This window comes from Stegodyphus dumicola, chromosome 5 (genome assembly GCF_044657685.1).
Source record: "Stegodyphus dumicola isolate Sdum_Otavi_A_Nest chromosome 5, ASM4465768v1".
NCBI classification, from domain to species: domain Eukaryota; kingdom Metazoa; phylum Arthropoda; class Arachnida; order Araneae; family Eresidae; genus Stegodyphus; species Stegodyphus dumicola.
The window spans coordinates 57,676,285-57,694,761 of NC_140772.1; the positions used below are offsets into that span (position 1 = coordinate 57,676,285).

Sequence of the window (18,477 nt, forward strand, 5' to 3'; positions counted from 1 at the left end):
ATTTATATAATTATTTAAACTTATTGTTTGGTGTTATATGATTTCATTTATTTATACTTCATTAAAATTTGGTGGTTAACTCGTTTCTTAAAAGATTAAGCAATAGAAGATTTTGGTTCTTAATCACGAATTGCAATAAATTTAATGCATCATATTTATTTAAAAACGTAGCAGCTTTAAATTCACGAAACTGATACTTATAAATATAACACTATAATAGGCAAGAATCACATCTATTTCATTTATACAGGACAAAATTGTATAACAAAGATTGAACGGCTCGTTTGTATAGGTTATTGCAATGCAGCACTGTTTTAGGGATTTCTCGAAACTTTATAAAATTTTTCCAAAACGTTCACCATCACAAACACCATATTTCCCATTCTTATTTTTCAGCAGCCTTCAGCAGATAATACCTTTGCTATTAAATATTTCTTGGTGATTAGATTCATTTCTATTTTTTTGAGAGAAACTGAAGGCTCGAGTTGGAAGAATTTCTTTATTAGGTCATTCGAAATTCCATAGAACAAATGAATTAGATTTTGATGGGGACAATTATAAATACTTTGTTGTAAAAAAAAAAAACGCTTTTACAGAATAATTAATTACTTGTTTACTTTTCAAGAAATGCAGACACCAAATCCTTACAATGATGTTTGTAATGGTTTAATATTAGTTTGAGCAGTTGGGCCATTTGCATTTTAAATGTAAATAAGAAACGCAAATCGAATGAGTCTTGCAAATGTTTAACAAATGCCAGTACATAATAAAAATAAAATCTTCTCTAACAGATATATGGTAATCAAGTAATTTAATAAAATCAAGCATGAGCAAACGTGATAGAAAAGAAATATTTCAGATCTGCTTTCTGGTACTTAATAATCGCTTTCAAATAAAGAAGGCGCTCTCGTATGCAATCCGATTCAGAATTTATAAAACATTTGAACACGTTTTCGAATTCATGAGTAAATATTTAGAAACGCTTAAGATTAACAAACGCTTAGATATTTAAATGTCCTATACTTGCTTTATATATAAGTTGAACAAGATTTTGAATTTTTCTTAATAGAATGATAAATGATACATCCATTCCCTGCAGGTAGAATAAGAAACTGTTTTAAGCACATATATGTTTTAATAAATGCATATTCTCTTTTAGTTAACTATAAATAATGAATAAATAAATATGCAAATATGTAAAGTTTTATAAATTTCGGGAGCGTAGTATCAAATGTACATATTAAAAATATTAAAAACTTTAAATACGACTAATTTAAATTAAAATAGATTATTACACTCAGTTCTAGACTGACAAATGATTTCTTTTTATCTGTAAGTAAGCTTCGAATATATAACAACTAATGAATTAAATTTTCTAATATTTCCTTCAGAATTAAATGCTTTAAGAAGCATGCATATGTAATATTCATCTGAATACCGGTAGTGTGGTACGTGATTCGAAACCAGGAGAACGGACTGGCTGTATGGGTATTTTTGTCGTTTTCCCCCATGTGTAACATGTACCCGAGCCAATTTCTCTAAACATGTCCCCCACAAAGGCATCCCTTCTTCAAGCAGATAGTCCTCGAGAGCTTAGCCGTAAACAAATAAACCAAACCAAACCCCTTCAAGGTTTTTTTAAAATCCTGCCAATGAAAATTTTGCTTTTTAAGTTTGGTAATGAATTCTAATTTTAAAACACAAATGTTTTTGCTGCTAACTTTGTTCGATTCCAGTTAAATAAGAAAAAATAGAAACGAATTCATTAATGATGATGAAATTAGCATTACCAATCAATATTTTAGAAATGATACATATATTTTTGGTTGTTTGACTGTTCTAGAAATGCCCCAACAGTAATCTAGAAAAATACCGTGAAATGTTACAAATTAACTTCTCAGTTTAAATTAATTTTAGTTACATTGTAAGGATCTTAAGTTTTACTAACGTTTATTTTATTTTAAATCTTTACTATCACTTCTTATTTTCTACTTCCGGCCAGAATTAAAAGCTTTAACTTATTTATGCAAATTTGTCTGGCGAACGCCAAGTACTTAAGTTGTGGCTTTTTGCCAAGCGAGAGAGAGGAAGGAGTTAGTCGAAGCAAGCCGCTTGCCTTAGCAGTTTTTACTCGGTTTCTGGTTGCCTTCCAGGCCAGAGGTTTAATCCTCTTAATAATTTTAAACGTATTGTAGTGTTAACAGTTCTCTGTACTACATACGGCTTCCTGTTAATATACGGCCAATCCTCCACGTAGGCCCTTGTTTATTATTCCAAATTTAAGTTAGAGTTTAGTTAATATTTTTATATTCTTACGTTCAGACCACAAGTAGTTGGTCTCTGTATTCCGAAGTACGGAAATTATTGTAAAGAGTGAAAAATAAAGGGTGTACCCTTCCTGTGTATCCTGTCTACTTCCCACATTTAATGGACATAGCTTTAGTAAGCTCCCTGTTCCGAGTCAGGTTCATGAATGTTCCCCAAGCAAGTAAGGCGGAACATTGAACCTGATAACATGAGTTTATTTTCTACATTTGTTTGTTTAGTTACAAGTTTTATTTGCATGTTTTTTCCTACATCCAAGTAAGCATGAGTTTATTTTTGATTTGCAGGTAGTTTTTAAACAAGAATTATTCTCCACATTCAAAGGTTTGTTTGTTTTCTTTCAGCTGTTATAATTTAATAAAGTTTTTGGCCTCGCTATGTTATTTTTAAATCCTAAATCAAGCAGTTCAGAACACAGTCTGTCTAATAGATAATCAAGGATTTCATAACATATTTGTTGCTGCTTAGAATAACTTAAATCTTGTATGAAAATGCGCAGCATTAACTAAGATCGTCAGAGATTTCGTGCTTTCAGACACATTGATCTATCTTTATCAAGAGCAACAGATTCAGTGGAAAAGCAGCTTCGAATCGAAAGGAAATTCTAGAGCATCCAATCATAAAAACGTAATTTAGTTATAAAATGTAAAAGAAGCTGCAAGCACTAACAGCACATAGGAAGTATGTAAACTGAAGTTAAGTCACGGAGAAAATGGAAAACAAGGGGAACACAGCCAATGAGTACTAACTGGCAAATAATATAAAGAGCAGCTTTTGAAAACGCCTGATAGACAGAGGGAAAGAAGAAATAAAATTTTGGAAGCGGTATATTTAAAAGTATAGCTTGCCACACACACACAAAATAATAATAATAATAATAAGAAGAAGAAGAACTCCTTAAAGTTTTACGAATTATGAAACGGAAAGAAAATCTGGAAGCTTTCCTGTTTTATATTACGCCAAAGCGGCTTTTTTTTTTATTTACATACACATGCACGTTTCGAGAGCATTTGCGCCAATATTCCTTTGGTCTAAAAATATTTAAAACAGCTTATCTTTAGAATTTCTGATAGACAGTCTCGCGCGCTGGAGATATTTCTTTTTCATACAATGTTGCCAATGCTCGCTTTGAAATCATTGAAATTGTTAATCACAAATTCTTTAAGGTTTTACAAGATATGAAATACATAATAAAACATATTCGAAATTGGGGCTTCCAGGTGTTCATATTCGGGTGGAGGACTATTCAATATCTAATAGCTCTAGGTACCGTTGATTTTTCACAGTACGAAGAACATGCATGCATTCTTCATTATTTAATATCTTTAAATGTAATACAGGGCGATATTTTTGGTGGCAACAGTTTGAATAGTGATTGAGACTTTTATATTGACTCAAAGAAAAATCACGTTTTGAGACTAACAGACCTTCTTGGCTAACGCTCTTTTGGGCTAAAAAAAAGAAATTGGATTAGCTCAGCATCTACTGTTCTACTGTGCCAATTCTATATCTCCTGTTCTAATGACTCAAAAATTATGCCAAAGTGAAAATCCTTTTGTAAAAATCGCATGAGTAATTTTTTAAAAATTGGTTCTGAAAATTTTAGCTAGTCCATACTAATTGAATTTGGTATATATTTATTAATATCTTTTTTTATTAATCTTACTTGATTTCTTTTTGACATTTATAAACTTAATTTCAATCCAAATAAAATTCGCACCTATTTTCTGATTTGTTTTCAAAATTTGTTTATTTTAGTAATTTTCAGAAATTATTCGAAAATATTTTTTAAATATAATTTATCAAATTTTTGCCGTCATGTTAAAGTAGATGCATTTATTTCTAGGCATACCTGCAAAAAATTAGATTTTTTTATTCAAACTTTCTAAACATATATGTGAATTTATGTATTACATATTTTGAAATTTGGCATATTTATTATAAGAGATAATGACGCCAATTGTCCATTACGCACTTTGTTTAAATTATTTGAAAGTATGAACGATGTATTTTTCCGCTCGTGCACAAAGAGGTTGGTGTATTTAATTACGGCAAAGCACCCTAGGCCTATCTGCCTAAGGGAAGGGATGCCTTTCGTGGAGGACTTTCTAAGGGAAACTGGCTCGTATACACGTTACACATGGGGAAAACCACGAAAACACCCATGCATCCAGCCCGTTCGCGGGATTCGAACCTCGGACCGAACTACCAGTGTTCAGCGACTTTACCGCTCGGCCGCTGGTGGGCTCTCGTGCAAAAAGAGAAATGAGAGAGAAAAATAGGTTGTTATATATTAAGAATTTTGTTCAGTGAATTATTCTTGGCGCAAACTGAAAAAATTGCGACATGATATATTTGTTAATTTCTACTCAGGTTTAACAACAAATTTGACAAAATTTAATATTTGGGCCTAATTTGAGTAGAATCGAATAAGGGGAAAAATTGATATGTCATTTCAGATAAGGTCTGATTTTGCGTCAAAATACGTATATTAGAATTATGCTGCATATAAATCTAATACATGTCCTAAATTTCGCTTTCGAGACATGCAAAATGCAACTTAAATTTTGTCAATCGGCTCATTTGAACGGGACATATAGAACTCTATGTTTTTTTTGTGTGTGCAAGGTGTCCATTATAAACATTCGGATTTCAAGAAAATGCGGTCAAACGCATTTATTTATGGGCATGTTCTCATCAAAATTTAACTAAATACCAATCCTAGAAATACCCCAGTATAATACGACTTCAATGGGCAGGAGTTAAAATAACTTAACAAAAAACTTGGAAGTGCAATTGGCATTTTAGCTAATTATGATTTAATCAATATTGTGGAGCATTGAGTTAAAGCGGTGGCAGTTAATTAGTTTTTAAGAGTACAAGCATGCCGCCGGTAGGTCGGGTGGAAAAAGGAAAAAAAAAAAAAACTATATATATATATATATATATATATTCCGACCTACCCATTATTTGCCAGTTAGTACTCATTGGCTGTGTTCCCCTTGTTTTGCCAAAGCGAAGCATGTGACAAAGCATAAAGAAGGGGTATTCTTTCCGATTCCATTTCTTGCTGCTATCGAGCTGGTGATATAGTTATCAGGACTTATTTTTCTTCTGCAAAATTTATGAGTATTTCTGTTGCTTTCAACTATAAGTTCAGAATTTGCGCCAGTGACTTGACTTTCCTTAGTTCTTTTAGCAGGAAGATGATTTTCCTGTTGATAATCGCGAAAGTTGTGATTAAACAATCACGAGTTTTTATCAGCTTTATGTTACTTCTGATGTACCCGTTTTTGAGTATACAGTATATTTTCTTCGGGTTTATCTGGTTAAGACTTTTTTCTTTAGAATTCTTGATCAGCACTGGAAAATTTTCGTCTGTCATTGGAATCTGTCTTTAGACCTGCTTCTTCTGTTTTCGGGCTTTTGGAAGGTTCTTGATGCATTCAAAACACCTCCTAAAACTGCTCACAGATTCTTTAAAACCGTTAGCTGCTGCGTTTGTCGTATGCATTTTTATTTGATTTGTTTACTGCTTATCCAGCACAAAGCATGCGAGTAGGCAAATGTGTTGATACTAGGAAGTCGAGTTTAATCTCTGAGAAGGCGCGATGGCGCATTTTATATGCCACTAGATTTTTTCACTTCATATGTCATGGCACACATGGCATCCGAACTAAAAAAGGTGGTGAATGATGATTCGTCACCACTAGGATTTGGCGGTTGGGTACCCTAATCCCCAGTTGCCCTTTAAAAGGGGGTATATTATAAGGTATTTCTACCACCTTCTTGGCGTGCCTTCGTGGTGTGGTGGTCTGCACACTGGGTCGGTATTGTAGAAGTCCGCGGTTCGATTACCGGCGAAGACGTTGCTCATTTTTCATTTCCTTTGCTTCCAAAAAATACCTAATGTCTTTACAACTGTTACAAACTATATACGAGGGGTGAAACTTGTATAGACATTAGGTACTTTGGAAGCAGGAAAGATGAAAAATATGCAACGTCTCCGCCGGGAATCGAACCACGGATTTCTGGAATACGCGCCCAGCACGCAGACCACACCACCACGAAAGCATGCCAAGAAGGTGGAAGAAATACCTTATATACTCCCCCCTTTAAAGAGCGACTGGGTTTTCTAGGGGAACCAATCATCAAATCCTGTGTGTGGAGAGCCATCATCCACCACCCTTCTAATTCGGGCGCCGCTGTACAGACATTAGGTATTTTGGGAGCAGGCAAGATGAAAAATATGCAATGCCTTCACCGGGAATTGAACTACGGACCTCTGGAATACGCGTCCAGCGTGCAGACCATCACACCACGAAGGCATGACAAGAAGGTGGGAGATATACCTAATAAACTTTAACAGAGTCCTCTATTCGTTTCCAACTGATACAAATGTTTCGATTCTGTGAAACTTTCCTGTCCATCGATGCAGTCAAAAACTCTGGATAAACCCTTTGCAAGTAAATTTCATACTGTATTTGTAGTAACTAGCGATTGTCCTGCTGATGGTAAAAAAGGAGTGAATTATTTCTTAGTAAAATCCCTGGAACAGTTCGGAAACGAACCTCTTGGAATACTTACAAAATCTTCTGACAAAATCATAGTCATAAGGATTATGCCAGGGAGTATAGCAAATGTTATGTCACTTCTCGACACCATCGAGTGAATGAATGAATTTTGGATTGCCGATTTCTGCAAAACAATGAAGCCATTATGCAAAATGTTATTACATCTTTTTCCGGGAAGCTGGTTTTTATGTTTTTTGCGCATTTGTAATCTATTCCGGGGGTATGATACGCGCTAGGATAACGTCATCACAAATCTACAAACACAGGTAGAAGTAGGCTGGACACCAGAATTTCATCATTGGTCGTGAACGTATACTTCCACCCACAAAATATGAAACTCTGCTCCAATTTCGAAGGACAGTACCCCAGGAGATGGATCTCGACCTTTTCTTTTAACATTACATTAGTCGAAAGAATGTTTGGCTCTCCAGGATTTTAGGTGCCCATGTCCGGATAGTATTATATACTTACAAAAACACATGCTTTCTCTGGGATTTGAAATCTGCACCAACGATACTGCAGGTGGGATCATTAATCCTCACACTGATGAGGGCGATAGATAGAAGTACATGAGAATCACTTAAATTAAAGTTTTTTTATCTTTGTTGTGGGCTAGTAACGACGTCACTAGCCCGGTTTAGATTTCAGCTCCAGTCTCGGTTTCTTCATTTGAGGATATCGTGGCCAAACCGCTTCAAAGAGCCTCTCCATACAACACTGTACTCTTCCAACCACTGCACATATGCAGAGAATTGGAAGTGGGAGATCGTTTACTTTGAGAAATGTTAAGTAGCGAACTAGTGTACGTGTTACAGGTGCATGCATACCATCACTATTAAATTTCAAACTCATGTAAAGGAGAAGAACTCTTGATTAATTAGTTATAAACTATTTGCCTAGAAGACTGTGTTATCGTGAAAATGTCCAAAGGGAGTTAATCTAGCTACATTATTAGTTATGCGTAAATTACCAGACTCCGTTACGGAGTCACGCCGATAGTAATTAAACTCAAGAAACTAATACCAGAAAAACTGATACTAGTAAAACCGTTCTGCTGCTTTAGCCATGGTTTCACTGAGTAAGACGAAAATTACGTTTTTAGTGAGATCTTTGGTAAAAATTATTTCGAACCATCAAAATGAGACATATTTTCTTTTAGTTTGCGAGTACGGATGGTCGTTAAAATATTTACATAGTTGTAAGTTATGTTACACATAACACTGTGCACATTGTGTTATTTCCCAGATCACATACGACTGCAAATGTGCTGTAAAAGGAAATATAACGACGGACGAAGAGAAAAGATTTAGTGTTGAATTGAACAAATATGAGCTAATGGATCGAAAAAGAGAAGTATTCTTCTATACTCACATAGTACGTACTTAAAGGCACCAACTACAGTAACTAATATTATTCTATTTGAGACGAAACCGTTAAGAGTGAAAATTATCATTTGGTTTCGCTGTTTCCTTAATTTGGTTCGGTAATCTTGAATTAATGCGGCAACCGGCATCGAAAATTGACATATTCTGAAGGATTTTCCAAAAAATGGGGAACCATTTTTTTTAACTCATTAAAACATAATGAACGTTTTACAGATCGTAACATTTAAGCTTCGGAAGGTTGTATAAAAAGTTGAATTTTATTCTATACAGCCGTCTCAGTTGAAAAATTATTAAAAGTGGTTACACAAAATTCTCTGTTTAAAATTTAAGAGATTTGTAACCGGAAGTAAATGCCTGCGCTCAACAGTTTCGAAACTGAAGTATTTTCAATTCTTTGCAAACTGCTGTATATCAATAAATACAGCGATTAAAATGTTATGCGGTAATCTTAGACAGCAATAAAAGACTCAGCTATCAAAAACGTAAAACTCAAATCTAAAGAAGTCACATTAAAATCTAAAGAAGTCACATTAACGATGTCACTAGCCCGGTTTAGATTTCAGCTCCAGTCTCGGTTTCTTCATTTCAGGATATCGTGGCCAAACCGCTTTAAAGAGCCTCTCCATACAACACTGTACTCTTCCAACCACTGCACATATGCAGAGAATTGAAAGTGGGGGATCGTTTACTCTGAGAAATGTTAAGTGACGATCTAGTGTACGTGTTACAGTTGTCACTATTAAATTTCAAACACACGTAAAGGGGAAGAACTCTTGATTAATTAGTTATAAACTATTTGCCTAGGAGAAATGAAAATTTCAAATTTTCAAATGGAAATGAAATAAAAGTTCGTGATAAATAAAAACTCATTGTTCTCACCATCCTGTGTCATATGATATCTTTACTGAAAGAATTTCTGCTGAAAAAAAATTGAAAATTTTCTAACCTAACAGAATAATAATAACGGTTAACCTTAGTTAGTCTTCAGAAGAAATGTTTTACAACAGAAATCTGCAGGTTGTTATTTATTAATTCTTTTCTATAATAATTCTTAGTCTTGAGGGATATCAAAAGTATTTGCATTTAGAACTTCTTGTAAGATGTGAAACATGAAAATATTACTTCAGTTTTTGAAATTTGTTCTAAATTTTAGTGTTGATTATAATATCATACACTTTCAGAATTTTTTACGAATCCAGTTTACACACGTGGCAAAAATACAAAAATGAGAAAATTTTCGGCAGGATTTTTTTTTCAGACTATCGTAAATACTTTTTATTACACTTGATCCATTGTTTTAGGAGAACTTACGTTCTTGTACATTTCCCATAATATATTCTTCTCCTATCCACTTGAAAATAAGTACTTGTTTTACTACTCTTGTATTTTTATTTCGGCTTTTTTAAAATCATTTATTGGACAAAATTTAAAAGTATCGACATCTGCATTCTGAGAAATAATGATTGCTTAGTTTTTATTAAGCTTCCATTTCATTTCTCCTCTCAGTTCCAGCAAAACTTTCTATTCACGATTATTTTTTTATTCTTATTATGCTGTTAAGAGTTTTTTTTATAAAAACTAATATTTTGGTAAATTAACACATGCTACGATCAACACTTTGTTTCCGAGTTATCGGAGAATGATGAAATCGTATATAGAAATATTGCTTGCGATAAATACATCTTAATCAGATATTATTAATTTGGGATAAATACATATGACGAGTAAAATATTTAGAATACACAGACAAATATCAATGTGCCTATCTACAAAAAAATTATAGGCTTGGATTGGAAGCCTATAATTTTGGATAATAATGGGTTTTGAAATTAAATTAAGAATTTTTTTGTTTTTACATTTTGTGGGAGGAGTTAAAAACTCTTGAAACAAAATGACGTTTACACATATAAGCTCAAGGCTAAAAGATAGGGCGTACGAACGGCCAAGCGGCAAAAACCGCTGAACTCTGATAGTTCGCTCGGGGTTTGAGTCCCAGAAAACGGGCTGCATGATTGGACGTTTTCGTGGTTTTCCCTATGTGTAACCTGGATTCGAGCCAGTTTCTCTTAAAAAGACCTCCACGGGGCATTCATATCTTTCTGTGTAGTGACTAAGGGCGGAAAGCGTAATAAGTAAAAAAGAGGCTGAAGGAATTAAGTTGTTGAAGGACAGATGAAATAAAGGTAACGTCTATCAAAGTAATATTTAAAAGCCTACGTTAATAGATACCTTCTTATATAATTTTTACTAATTTTATTTTCTTGTTACACAAATTATTTGAAAAAGATTACACAAAAATAAGATGTTGATCGATTGCACGTTAAAGTGGAGTGAAAACATTTTATCTGGAAATTTTAAGTCGTATTTATGTAGAAAATGCAACTTCTATTATCCACGTTTAAAACGCAAAATTACTTTAAAATTAATCCCAAATGTCTTTGGCTGCCAAAATCTTCTTAAAATTTTCGCTATTACCCTAACTACTTCAAATATTTCACATTTCGACTACTGCTTCATAGAAATATTGTACATTTCGGTTGCACAAAACCACGCTTTACAATTTTAAAAGTTGTTTCAGAAGTTTATAAAGCTAAATAAAACGACTGAGCGCAAAGGTCCAGACGGCTGGTGAAGACTACTACATCGTGCTTGGAGCCGGGCGCCAGATTGCGTTGAGAGCAAACCAGCGAGATTGTTTTCGTTATATTTCAGTTGTTGTTCTGTGAAAGGGTGTTTAATCGACTGTTTTCAATTATAATTTTAAAATCGAAAGACTAATTAACTATAATTTTGTAATATATAAAATGCCTTTGATATGATTAGATGTTTCATTCTATATTTGAAGCACTAAAACCGTTATGCGGTATTAAGCTCTGCCAAAGTATAACGCGTTATTAGACACATAATAAAATATAAACCAGAACCCAGTTTGTCTTTGTATTTTCATAATTATTCATTTCAGGCTTTGTGGGATAAATGCATCATGACTGTTATTTCAAATAAATGAAATACAATGAAAGACTATCATTGCAAATATAATATTAATGAGAATGGTTTGGTAACAGAGTAGGACAACTTAAAAATTTAGACAACCAATGACTCATTTAATGAATTGGCCTAGTGAGAAGTCTTCTGATGTTTTGCTGTGTAAATGTGAAGACTTATCAATTTCTGCTTGTAAGGTAAAAGCCGAAAACAATGTTTTAAACAATAAAATAATTGTAATAAAAATGTCTTTGGAAGCTTAAAGATTATGTGGTTATGGCAAAGCCTCGAAAACTCTCTGCCTAAGGGAACGGATGCCTTCGTGGAGGACTTTCTAAGGGAAAATGGCTCTTAAACATATTACATATGGGGAAAACCACGAAAACGTCCATGTAGCCAGCCCGTTCAGGATTAAAAACTCGGACCAGATGTTATTGGAACATTTGATCCGACAACTATGAAAATTCTTAAGAAGACGTTGCAACATAAGGCCAAAACCGAAAAATGATTTCAAGCAGCTGCAAGAAATTAGAATTCAAACAGCTCATGTGTAGAATCTTTTTTCTCTATTTTTCCCGGAAACAAATAATTCATTCTATTTTGCCCTCAGATGAAGGTTAATACATTAAATTTATTCCCGAGGGAAAATGAAGATGTCCAATAACAATAAAATCTCCAATTTCCCAAATAAGAATGAAAATAAAATTTTTAACTCAAGCATGTGGCACAACTGAAGTTAAAAATGTGTCACAGCAATTGCTGTTAATACTGCTTTAAAAAGTAACAGGGTTTTAATTAAAATAGTTGTATCAAATACTATCGTTCATAGCAAAATAAGAAGATAAGAAGCAAAAAAAGTTTTGATCAAAATTTAAGAAAACGGTCCTTACTATAGGCTGTGTGGTGTTTAGTTTTAAAGGTAAGAAGGATTAGACATAGAATTGAATAGACAGCCCATTTCTCGCGATCTTTTCTGGGTAGTTTTATTTAACAGACAGAAATTAGCTAAAACTATTTGTGTTGCATGATGGGTAATCTACAGCTAGAATTACTAATATCGATAGTTTAGATAAGTATGAATTTTCCAGGCCAGAGTGGCAACCAATCACATTAACGTATGGATCTCAAATTTCCTAATTAATATCTACCAAAAGCAACTCTCCGCGCATAAGTCAATAAATTAGGAAAAACGAAAAACATTGGGGGGTGGTAGGGGATTTTTTTATTCCACCTTGCTGCACATAGACCCATGGTTCTAATTAAAAAAACAAAAGGAAATGCATAAGCTAGATTTTCCTACTACGAATATTTCCATCAGATGACGTATTTTAGTAGGAAGGATATACTAAACTAAAATTTATCCAGGTTTTTTTACGAAGAAAGTTACAATCAGTAAGCTGTTCTCCATCCAAATCCGTATTTGTACATAAGATGATTGACTAAAACTATCAAAATTATATACTTCTAACCACTTTTGCCCAATGAAGAGGGTGTAAATTTCAGGAGTTGAATAAAGTTTAATTTCATTAAAGGCGTACTCTGAAATTTTAATGTATCTGAAAATGATGATTTGAATTTAATGTACCTAATTTATCGTTTCTCTAAAGCAATTATTTTTTTTAAATTTGACCTCATTGGAATATTTAGTATGCATATTAGCTTTAGCAATATATATATACGGGTGCGAACATTTTTATTAGCAGTAAATTTAGTATTGGAATGGATTCTTTTTTTTATTAATTAGATTATAGAATAGATTGGATTGTTTACAATAATTACGCTATACTTAGAACTGATTTTTTCCTTCTTTGTTTCGCCTACGTGGATAGTAGAAAAATTCAAATCTTGGGTACTTTTACGATAATGTATTACAAAACCAAAACTGTGGGAATCCTAACATACCTATCTGAAGTTCTTTTATTTGTGATGTATAGCTGTTATTTAGCTGTTAATACTGTGAACCACCCATATTTTTTTCTGTGAAGTGAACGTTTACAGGCAAGCTTCAGTTCAAATAAACATTCGTGATTTTAAATGCTAAAGTAAAATACAATTTTACTCCAAGGCATTTGTGCTCATTAAAATTCTGTATTAAAATTCTATTTCAGAATTAATATCATAAAAAATTTAATCGCACCAAAATACCCGTATAATACGTATTATATCATATATAAGTCGCAGTGAAAATTTTGCTTTTACGGCGTTTTTATAAAAGTTGGGTTTTCATCTATATGCATAATAGGCTTTCTGTGATATCAGTCCTTGGCTCATTCCTTAATCTTTGTTTAATTTTTAAAAATGTGTGACTAAAACCTTTTTCATGATATATATCAGGGAATATCAAGCTCTCATGACACAGCCCTCCAATAACTTATCATCTCTAATGCAGTTCAAAGAAATAACAGGATCTGTGGTATTTCTTGATCATTCATATCTGAAATGCATTGTATAACATAGAAAAAGTATCTAAAATAAGGGAAACTGAAGTTAAAAATAAACGAAATAGGATCTAATATTTAAAATTTTATCTTTCAGTAACTGTAATGCTTGTAATTAAGATGATTCTGTCGGGCGTTTAACTTTAATATGTCTCAAGCATGATACAGTATTGAAAAACCACAATAGGGAGAAATGTCAAATCGCAAGGCAAGGTAACATTTTATATATTTTAATAGATGCTACTTTTGTCACCAATAACTGCTTCTAAGTTAAATGAATTTCCCCCAATAAGATAATGAAATAAATGTAAATTTAATCGTTTCCATTGTATTATTATTTATAAATTAGTGACAATGACAATAATTCTAAATTCCAACTATTTTGAAAATTTATGAATTGAAACAAAACATTGCACTGATTCTTAACGTAAAAAAAAAAAAAGTTAATAGTAGTATCGATTTTTGAAACATCATACTTGTCTCCAACAAAATTTAGTGTACACTTTTTTATTACTTCTATTTTATCACTAAATTAAAGGCACTTCGCTAGAGCAGTATTGTAGGATCTCTGACCTTAGGCAAATTATTCAATTTACTACAAGAAATTAATGATTATTCCTAATCTCGGATCGCGTGACATGAAATTGTAGCATTTTAAAAAATAACATTGCAATTTATCTAATTTCAATTTGGGATTTAAATAAATTTCGAAATTTACTATATTTATTTTACTAAATGTTTTGTCAATATTACTGCCTGTTAATAAATTATTTACTCATGTTATTACTGACATCATTGTTTTTAGCAAAGAATTAATTTAATAAACTTTTCAGTTTGATATCATTTTCGCGCTGGTACTTCTTTTGACAATAGAAAATGGAAAATAATATAAATAACCATTTTATTTTTTAAAGATGTCTATTAGCTATAATATCATTACATAATTTGAAGTAACTCTTATAAAGATTTGAAACTGATATAAGAGAATAAAATACATACTGTGTAATCTAGTACTTTATAAAGTCCTTAAATGTTATATAACATAATACATTCTCATTGAGGTAGAGGACATGTCAATTTGTTCACAATAATAATTAAATTTCTTTTGAATGTTGGAATATTTTTTTGAATCGTACGAAAGATATATAAACAATAAATATATATGTAAAAAATATAAATGTCAGTTTAAATAAGTATCAAACTGTACTTTTTAATCTTTAGCTACTTATTACGAAAAGAAAGCAAAATTTTCAATGTTTATATAATATTTATTCTTTATAATATTTATAATTATTTATAATATTTTTAAATTAATTTCTTTATAATATTCATTCTTTTTTCAGCATCTCGATTTCTTTTGGAAGGGGGGAATTATGAGCTAGCTATCTAGATGGTTGATGTGCAAGTTTTTTAAGTACTTTCTTATTTAAGCAGCATATACTTTTGATTTATTTAATTAATCAAATGTTTATACCGTTTCATTTCGTAATTATATTATTTATAATACACATAGTAACAAACAATTTTATGTGTAAGAATAATTCATTACAAATAAATGCATAAAACTGTAAAGATATTTTATAAAATGTTAATAATAATTTACTCACAATCGGCGAGGGATTATCGTTGATTATCTTCTGAAGATAAATTATTGAAAAGAGAGCTTGTTAGCAGCAACAGGTGATGACCCCCAAGTAAAGAGTGAAGACCGAAAAGTTAGAATGCCGCTGGGATATCTTTCTACAAACGAGTGTCGCGCCCCCTTTTAAGCGAAAAGTCGCCCCCTTATTCGTCCACTTTTCGTCAACCACCCCTTCGTCCCCCGACTATTGATAGCGACGTCACAATCTGAACCACCAGTTGGATCTTTCGGTCCAAGCGTCACGGATGCGTGGAATGTCGGGATAAATCATGACGTCAACATAGTATGGCTAATATGGGAGAGACGTTTACGTAAGAATTCAGGAATTTGTTTAATTTTATTAATCCTAACCAAGTCATGAGTTATTATTCTTCCCACTTTTGTCACTATCTGCCGACAGAATATTCTTTCTTTCCAAAACTATGTAATTTATCTCGAAATTTCATTCCGATGAATTCAATGATATCATTGAATTATTGCACCCTGACAGAACATTTTATTACAGGTGATTTAGATTTACGTATAAGATTACTTTTCTTTTATTTCGTTTCCCTCTACAATAAATCAAACAAAGTTTTTATCTAACGAAAATGCCTTTAACTGCTGTATTTTCTACATTTATAATTAACATTACACAAGTTCCCTCAATTTGATTCCTGAAATAGTAAATTATCACTAGAAATGTACAAAATTTTCGCGAAAATATTAGATGCGATGGGAGTAAATTGAATGCAAGATGTAATAGCCAACTAACTGAGTCAAATTAAAAATCTTTTCTAAATGAAAATATCTTTTACATGTTTCAGTGAATAATTAAACGACACTAGCAGCATACTCGAATAATGAAAATAACTTTAGCTAATTGTAAACTCTAAATAAACTTATTATAAGGTAGTTTTATTTTTAAAATATGAACTTTATTGAAAATAATGGAGATCTATGAATTAAACTTTCAAAATAAATTTATAAACTGTAATAGAAGTTAAGATAGCTGAAGTCTTAGCTCTATCTAATATTCTTATTTATTAAACAGTGAATCATAATTTCAGTTGGAGTCGAAACTTGTTCATATTTTGTAACGATAATCAAACACTCAAGGCATATATATATATATAGCTCTACCGTAATTAAATTCAAAAATGAATTAGACTTGATTGAAACGTTATTATTATTATTATTATTTCATTTCATCACTCTTTTAATGCCTGCCCTTTCTTAATCCTTTCGTTAAAACAAAAAAAGTAGTATTTAACATTTTAATTAAATTTTTTTTAATTAAAGTTTAATTAATTTTTTAATTACGAGTATTACTGGAAGACAGAAACCACCAAATCTGATTTCTCTTTCTGACTGCTCTGTCATTAAATTCGAAAAGTAATATTTAAGTTTACATTTAACATTAGGTAGACAAATATTAAATTTGAATAATCTAACGTGTGTTATTTTAAATGTTAAATCGCTGTCGATAATTCTCAGCTAGAAAGTTACAGAAGACTTTTAACATAAATGCAGCACAGATTTAATTATAGTCTTCAACGCTATCATAGCTATAATCATATTAAACGGCAGAGTATGTGACGGGGCGATATCATATTGCTAGTGAGGATAGAGTAGAAGTTTTTAATGATATGTTTGTTAAGCTATTGAAGATCATTCCTTTAATTCAAATAATTTGCATTGTTAGATATTTTGAAGAAGCTACGAACAAGATACTATTCGGCCTTCTCGACGTACTAACAGTTACCTTGTGCTCATTAAAAGATTCTTTGTCAGTTTAAAAATGATAGATTTTCGAATATGTTGGAAATAATTGCGCAGTTCTAATGATTATTATACAAGCTTTCTTAGCAGTGAAAAAATATTGGATTTAAATACACTTGCTAATTTGACAACTGCAAATGTAAATAAAGCATACTTAGAATACTGCTTAGTTATTGCATTTACCACTCACCAACATAGTAGCCACTTCTTCGATTTTGACACAGAGACTCCTGTTTTTAATACTAAACTCTGGACTCCATTTTTATGAATTGGTTGTCAACGTTGAAAAATGATTGACTCGGTTCGAATGGAATTCTGCTTGAAATTATTTCATTTCACTCGTTTATACTTTATTGCAGTCAGAGTGCTTCTCATTGCTTCTTAGCAAATGTCTTCGCCAATTCCGTCACTCTTACACCCCGCTTATGTTTATCTATGATTTCTTTTTTAATTTAAACAGTCATGGCTTCCTTATTTTTCTTTGCAGCACTATCTGAGGCAACAGTCTTCTTGGGAGGCATCGTGAAATAATTATTTTCACGTTAAATGTAATAAACAATTAATTCACAAGCCCACAAACACGTAGATCAAAGAACATTTTTATCAGAATGATTTTACTGTCAGAGTAAAGTACAACAAGCGGAGACATCGACAGCTAAAGTTAACCTAAACCTTACTCACGATAACTGTATCCGTTAACCACTGTATAGTATTGCTATGTATATCTATCAGGGAAATGAAATTAAAGATAAATTAACTTTTTTCTCGTATTTATACAAATATGTTAATAAACTATTGCAGTTTTATTTAATAATAAGCATATAATATAAAATTCAAATATTTTAGTAATTTAATATAATAATTAATGATTTTAGCTTAAAAATAACAAATTCTGGGAACTATATTTTCTTGTTTTCTATTATTAGTTCAAATACCCCCACGGTTACAATATAAAATTTTCTGCAGGACATTCACTAACTAAAAGGTGGTAATAGTGCTGATTGTTAATTTAACTTTGTATATGCGTGTTTTATATCTGTGACTATGCAATAATATAGTAGATGTTGTTGGCTTTGTAGGTATTAACGATGACATCCGACTCATGAAGAACTAAATGAAATCGAGGTAGGTAGAATACTTTTTATTCTTGATAAAACATTTCTAATAGACAGGCAGCTAAATTACTTGCGCAAAACGCGTTCTTGAAAGTATACATTAATCTTTTTCACATTTCGAAAATATCTGTTGTAGACACCACATGAATTCCTAGTACGGCTTCTTAAATTTGACACATTTCTTGCTAAATTTAATTTATTTCCTCGAAATTCATAAGCTTTCCAAATCAGTATTCAAAATCTACTTAAATA

General features: G+C 31.9%; 1 protein-coding gene across 1 annotated transcript in view; it reads right to left on the bottom strand.

Moving 5' to 3' along the window:
• Positions 1 to 15,470, bottom strand: part of LOC118192607 (uncharacterized) — a 212,924-nt gene extending 197,454 nt beyond the window's left edge. The window contains exon 1 of the mRNA XM_035363625.2: positions 15,315 to 15,470. The gene's annotated coding sequence lies outside the window, so the exon portion shown is untranslated. The remainder of the gene's footprint in view (positions 1 to 15,314) is intronic.
• Between the last annotated feature and the right edge of the window lie 3,007 nt (positions 15,471 to 18,477).